The sequence below is a fragment of the Arvicola amphibius genome, chromosome 2 (genome assembly GCF_903992535.2).
Source record: "Arvicola amphibius chromosome 2, mArvAmp1.2, whole genome shotgun sequence".
NCBI lineage: Eukaryota > Metazoa > Chordata > Mammalia > Rodentia > Cricetidae > Arvicola > Arvicola amphibius.
In genome coordinates, this window is record NC_052048.2 from 19,962,432 (window position 1) to 19,969,774 (window position 7,343).

At 37.3% G+C, this 7,343-nt stretch overlaps 1 long non-coding RNA gene across 2 annotated transcripts; it reads right to left on the reverse strand.

The window, feature by feature from the left end:
• Positions 1-2,100: 2,100 nt before the first annotated feature.
• On the reverse strand, positions 2,101-6,990 carry LOC119806560. 2 transcript variants are annotated; one of them, XR_005284229.1, is made up of 4 exons: positions 6,947-6,990; positions 6,411-6,535; positions 3,193-3,300; positions 2,101-2,352 (listed from the first exon to the last, which is right to left on the reverse strand). It is a non-coding gene; the product is annotated as an uncharacterized LOC119806560 (long non-coding RNA). The 2 variants fall into 2 exon arrangements; XR_005284228.1 differs by lacking the exon at positions 6,947-6,990 and adding an exon at positions 6,717-6,837.
• Between the last annotated feature and the right edge of the window lie 353 nt (positions 6,991-7,343).

The window sequence follows — 7,343 nt, forward strand, 5'->3', positions numbered from 1 at the left end:
CAGAAGCACATTTTAAAATGTCAAGCACTTCTTAAAACTTAAATTGTGCCATTACTATGGTACATATGGTATTTTCTGGTTCTCCACACAGTCCAGCATTGCAGAGCTGTTTGCTGCCTCTGAGAGCCATGCACACCACCCAGTTCTCAGGCACATCACCAGTCCATGTTGCCATTAAGCAAAATGCAGCAGTCTGCTCACAAAAAACACTCAAATACTCTGTACCCACCTCCTACCTAAATCAGAGTTTGCTAGCAGCATGGCCCAATTAATATATAGAGAAAAATAGCCTCAACTCCTGTGGAACTGAATGGAGTTCCTTCCCATGTCATGCCAGAGCTGGTTGGTCTTTGCTTTATCACAACACTAGTCCCACACACATAGTTCTTGCAGATTGCTTCAGGTGGGAATGAGACCAGAAGCCATCACTAATACAGGCACCTTCTGTGGTGATTGCAAGGAAAGGGTAAGTTCAAGACTAGCCAGTCTCTAGCAGAGGATGTCAAACATCAGACAGTAGGCAGGATTCCCTCAGAACTTACCTTTGCCTCTATTCATTTCTTTATAGAGTACATTGTTCCTATGCAGCAAATTTGATGTGACCCTAATGCCCAGGCATACTAGTCAAACTATAATCTTCCCTCAACTGGGCTTCTATAAATGACCCTACATTTTATTTTTTCATTCTTTAGCTTCTTTCTTCAATCTTCAATATCTCTTTTTCTTAAGTACAAATCAATGACTTCTCTTCAGAAAGACTTTAATAAATTCCCCTGGCTTTCCCAGCCAGAATTCTGATGAGGGCTCTAACATTATTTCATTTAATTCCCAAAATAATCTTAGTTGTGAAATTTTACTTTCCCCTTATTTTCCTTTCCTGAAAACAAAGGCTTAGGAAGTTCAAATATTTACTGTGGGTGCATGAGAGAGAGTGGGAAAAGGGAGGGAGAGAGGAAGGATCAAAGCAGGTGTATAAGTAAAAGGACAATTTTGGGGAGCCTCCCTTTTTATCTTGTTTCTACCACTGTGCTGTGTACTCCAGATTTGCTGGCCTAGGTGCTTCTGGATAATTCTTTCTCCACCTCCTGTCTCTCTGCAGGAGCGCTGTGAGAGATTTGTGCTTCTGAATCTGACTTTTTATATGTGTTCTGTGGACTTAACTGTGAGTTTTACACAGATAGAGCTTATACACAGAGTCATTTTCTCAGTCCAGTTTAAAAAAAAAAGCCAGTTTGATTGACTCTCTTTCTATTGCAGCATGAAAGCTTCCAAATGTAAATGGTCACTGCTGTTTAATCAGAGCAATTTTTTTTATCCAAAGTAAAATGCACAGCACCTGAACTAAATCGTCAAACTATGTATTTCTTCAGTTGTCATCATATTATTTTACAATGAATCACATGAATAAGTATTTTATATCATATCATAATTAAGAAACACACACATACATATTAACCAAAATCAGCACACATGAGCACACACACACACACACAAATCAAACCTTACTATGTATGAAAAAATTTTGAATGGTAATATCCATTCTGGTCATCTGTTAAAAAAAAAAAGTCATTTCATGACACACTTTGGTGCATTTTTTGCCACAAGTATAAAATACTGCTTAAGAATTTCTGTGTAGTGGTTGGAAAGATGGATTAGACGTTAAGAAAGCTAACTACTCCTGCAAGAGGACCAAGGTTCAAGTTCCACACACATAAAGCAGCCTACAACCATCTGTAGCTCCAGTTCCAGAGAATCTGATTTCCTCATCTAACATCAGTGAACTCCTGCAAATACATCATGCACATACATATGTTCAGGCACCTACACATAAAATAAAACGAATAAAAGAAAAAAATTAAATTCTATATAAGTGTAGGAAGTATAAACGCAAAAAACCAGAAAACTATGCATTCCAAATAGAAATTTAAAAATATTTTTTCTCTAACCATAAGAAATCAGTCTATTTCCTGTTATTTAAAACTCAATTGAAATTAAATAGAAATACATACAAACAGATTATTATTATTATTATTATTATTATTATTATTATTATTATTATTATTATTATAAAGATTTGACATCTACTTGTCCATGAAATTTCAACCAATTTTGGAATTATATTTTTTAGCCTATTCTTACTCTCTCAAGATTTTGCAAACTAAATTAGGAAAGAATATTTCAATTTTCAGTGAAATGGACGTAAATTGAATATTCAAATTAGCTGTTGTAATGCTTACAGATTAAGATTTAAAATAGAGTCATCTATCCACTTCCGCATTTTCTTTGCTGGCATATAAATTAGTTCAATAAAGAACTGCTATCTTTTCTTCTTGAGAAGTCTTGAATGAATCTCTATAGTTAAAAGAGAGGGAAAGAGAGAGACTTAATCTACAATTTGCTTATTCATGACTTATTTTCTTCTACTAACCTTCTAAAACACTATTATTCTTATTTGAAATCCATGCTACCCCCACTAGTATAATTCTCTCTTTTCATAAAATTACTCTCTATATTTTTACTTTTAATTGATTCATCCCACTGCTTAGTTATTGCTAATTTATAAATCCAATTAGTCACTCAGATTGTAATTTTTTTAAATCCAAGTTTCAACTTCCTCAGCATGTATAAAGTCCCAACATGTAAATTTAGCTTAAAGTAATGTCTCATTTCAGGAAATCAAGTAATTTCAACAAATCTGAATATCTGGACTGAGGAGAAAATATCAAACTGGATTAAGGGACCAGTATGGAGTCAGGAAATATGAACAAGAAAAGCATAGAACACATGGATTCAAACAGCAATAGGTTACATATGAGCTGATCATTCAAATTGGTGGTGGTGTTGCAACTCTCAGATTTCCCACAGTTACACTTGAGCTTGCTCATCTTTAATCATATCTACTGCACAAAAAAATTTAACAGGCATAAGGGGGCCTTTTAGTTTTCTTTATTATTATTACCTTTTGCTACAATTTGACTTTTAATTTTTATGCTGCAAGACGAACATATGCCATACCTCATAATGATTTTCAGAAAATTAAGAAGCATGGAAGAATATTAACTTTCTGCAGTGGATGTGGGATATTGTCACATAACATTAGATGTCATTGACCTTCTCTTAGGTTCAAGGTGGTCAAGTGCCATGAAGAGGACTAGTATCTATTGGGGGAAATTATGAACCTAAAACTCTTACTTCACTTTCCTGAGACACTGAGTCCAGTCAGGCTCAAGACAAGAAGGATCAGCCAAGCACAACTGCATTTTGGAGCCATCTGATGCCAACGTGGGCACTGACAGATGTCTAAAAAGTGCAACAAATACATTGTTAAATCATCCAATTGGGTACATCTGGGATAAAAGTCAGAGGTGATTTTGTCACTACATAAGACATCCCTTAACTACAGGACTCTTTCCAACACTATTAGTAGACTAATTCTATATTCTATGTGTACTGTTTCACATGCACACTTTGTGTATAAAGATAAAATCGATATTAAATGTATCATATGAAGACTTTTACTGAGAATTTCAAAATGCCTGTCTTATTGCATTATGGTAAATAATTGAGCCCAATTAAATCTTAATTCTATCATTAATAACACATAAATGTTCTTTTCATAGTTAGCAAAACTTGAAGTACATTAAATAACTCAAAGTATAAAAATACTATTTTAAATTCTAATTCTAATTTAATTTATCAAACAGTGTATTTTGTTGTTATTTCTGTAGTGCTGAATATTGAGCCTAGGGCCTTAGGGCCTTATACGTGCAAGGCAAGTATTCTGTCAGTTGAATCACTGGGACTAAAAACACTGAGTAGCTTGTCAATATATGATTTTTAACAATAAAATTCTGTTATAAACATGCATAGTAAGTGGCATAAAACTTTCCAAAGGAAAAGATGAATAACTTTAAATAGATATAAAGATATTCTATGGAGCCATGAGGTGTGGTGCATGCCTTTACTCCCAGCACACAGAGAAGTAGAGGCAAGTGAATCTCTGTGAGTCCAAGGCCAGCCTGGTTTACAGAGTGAGTTCCAGGACAGTCAGAGACACACAGAGAAATCCTGTCTCTAAAATCCAATGGAAAAAAATAATATATTCTTTGGCCTCCACAATAGTCTATGGTACCTTGTGATAAAAATCATAAAGTTAAAAAAGTATAAACAAACACTAATAATAGAGTTTTATAAAATAGTGTATATAAATACCAAAAGAGAAAGCATGGCATGAGGGCACATGGAAAAGCAGAGGTGTAGTAAGGAGCTGCGGGCTGCGGGCCGCGTTCCCGCCGCCCTGCTCCCGGCTGCCTGGCTAGCTTATGCCCCGAAATAACAACACACAAACTGTATTCATTGAAACACTGCCTGGCCCATTAGTTTCAGCCTCTTACTCACATCTTGATTAACCCATATCTAATAATCTGTGTAGCACCACAAAGTGGTGCTTTACTGGGAAGATTCTAGCATACGTCCATCTTGGGCTGGAGCTTCATCATGTCTGGCACACAGAGGAGAGGCATGGCATCTGTCTCACTTAGGAGAGGCGTGGCATCTGACTGAGCCATCTACCTCACTTCCTTCTTCCTGTTCTGTCTACTCCACCCACCTAAGGGCTGGCCCATTAAATGGGCCAAGGCAGTTTCTTTATTAATGAATGAAATCAACACAAACAGAAGACTCTCCCACATCACAGAGGCAAGTAGATCTCTGTGAGTTCAAGGCCAGGAAGGTCTACAAAGTAAGTTCCAGGCCACCAGAACTACATGATTAAGCCTTGTCTCAAAAATGATTAATTAAATCATATATAAGTAAAAAACATTTGTATACTAGTAAAGATCAACATTCAAGATTATTATTCTCCAGCACTCGGGAGGCAGAGGCAGGCGGATCTCTGAGTTCGAGGCCAGCCTGGTCTACAAGAGCTAGTTCCAGGACAGGCTCTAGAAACTACAGGGAAACCCTGTCTCGAAAAACCAAAAAAAAAAAAAAAAAAAAAAAAAAAAAAAAAAAAAAAAAGATTATTATTCTCATGTGTGTGAATATACATATGTATACACATACAAGTAAGAACAGTGTCTGATGGATGGATTTTAATGTGGCAACACCCATGTGTAGTGACAATCATTCGATTTATTGAACTGTAGAGCAACTCCTTTTACATCTTCATTTTAGCAAACTCTATTTAAGCTTCACCCACTTGTTGCCCAGGCCAGCTAACCACATGCACTCACAGTTGAACCTATGGCTACAGGAGGCTCATAGGACACAGGAAAGTCATTATTCACAGTGTCAAGAAATTGTTTCCATCAACTGAAATTTCTGTTTCTGCCCTGCCACCTTAATGACATTATTGTGGTTTAATCTTTATTAACCTTACCCTGCCTTAATTCCAAGGAGAAGGTACTTTCTGGCCTGAGTTGGCTCTCTACCTTCAGCTAAGTAAAACTTTATCTCACCTTCACTGAGTGACATTCTTCTCTGCATATATATATATATATATATATATATATATATATATATATATTAGTATGTGTGTGTGTGAATGTGATATAACATAAAACCAAGGCAGTGGATACTTGGTGTTCTGAAATGTTTCACGGACTACTCTGGAAGTGTAAGGAGCAACAAACAAGCAAAAGGAAAGACTAGAAATAGACACATTGTCTGGGTTAAAAATTTTTTTCCTAGGGTGTACTTCTCTCTACAGACACAAGATATGGACTTTTAACAGGTAAGCAGGCTGTGCATGGGAGTCGGTGCATGCCTCTAATCTTGGCACTCCAGAGACAGAAGCAGGCTCATCTCTAGAGTTCAAGGCCATTCTTGTCTGTATAGTGAGAGCTTGTCTAAACATACATACTATGTATACAGTTTGTAATCTCTCGAGGCATAAAATAAAAGCTCTTAAACCCAGAGGATAAGCCCCCAACTTGAAAATGATAATTCAAATAGAGTTTATCTTGTATTTTTTAAATGAAATGGCTATTTTGATCAAAAAGAATAAGGAAATAACTCTATTAATGGAATTCCTACACTCAACATTTTTTTCTGGTGTCAGGGTGTGGCAATTACAGTCAAGAGGAAGTCCTCAGATCTAACACTACTTTGCTCTTTCTGAGACTCCATCCCTCATCTGAATGAATAGTATTGACTCAGTTTCCATACTATCCAGAATGTAACCACCCTTCCCTTAACACCCCTGTTACCATCATCCCTAAGCCATGATCATAGTTTACTGTGTTGACTTGTAAGATTTCCCAGATTGCTCTTGACTTTATCTTTGTCCCCTGTTCTCAAGAGAACAGAGAAAGTTTCATACCCCAAGTCTCCTCTTCCCAAGTGTCTTAGATTTACCAACAACGTGGATGTGGACAAACTCTACAGAATTTAGAGAATAAACCACGTACCAGACAGAGAAACAGAAAGTGCAATTCCAGATACAGTGAGGACCTTGATTACTACATAGCAGCAGTGAAGCCCAGCAGGAGACACAGGGGAGACAATTCTGAGACTATGTCCTTGGAGATTTTACCTGCAAAATATGAATATTAGAATGTCAAAATAAATAAATTTCCCACAAAACTCCACTCTACATTTTGCCTTGTAATAAAAACCCCTTTCAAAGAAAGCCCTGATCCATAAAAGGCATCTTTGTTTAAAAGAAGACTAGAGAAGATGGAAACAGAACTTCAGCCAGAGAGTCCTTCACTTACTGAATTAAGGGTGAATCATGAAAGAGCAAGAAACAAAAGGAGTGAGGATCACAGTGAGAAGCAAGTGTCTGGTAAATTTTGCTCTGTAAAAATGGTTCTATGGAGCACCTGACTGAGCTCCTAAGGTCCAAATAAGGAGCAGAAGAAGGGAGAACATGAGCAAGGAAGTCAGGACTGCGAGGGGTGTGTCCATCCACTGTGACGGTGGGGCCGATCTAATGGGAACTCACCAAGGCCAGCTGGACTGGGACTGATGGGGCATGTGATCAAACCGGACGCTCTGAATGTGGCTGACATGGAATGCTGACTGAGAAGCCAAGAATAAAGGCACTGGGTTATGATTCTACTCCATATACTGGCTGTGTGGGAACCTAATCTGTTTGGATCCTCAATTTCCTAAATCTGGATGGAGCAGGGAGGACCTTGGACTTCCCACAGGGCAGGGAACCCTGACTGAACTTTGGACTGGGGAGGAAAAGGGAGGGGGTGTAGGGAGAGGGGGAGGGAAATGGGAGGAGGGGAGGAGGTGAAAAGCTGTAGTAATAATAATAATAATAATAATAATAATAATAATAGATAAATAAAAATGGTTCTAGATAAAAGGAGTGAAGCAAACATTAAAAACTA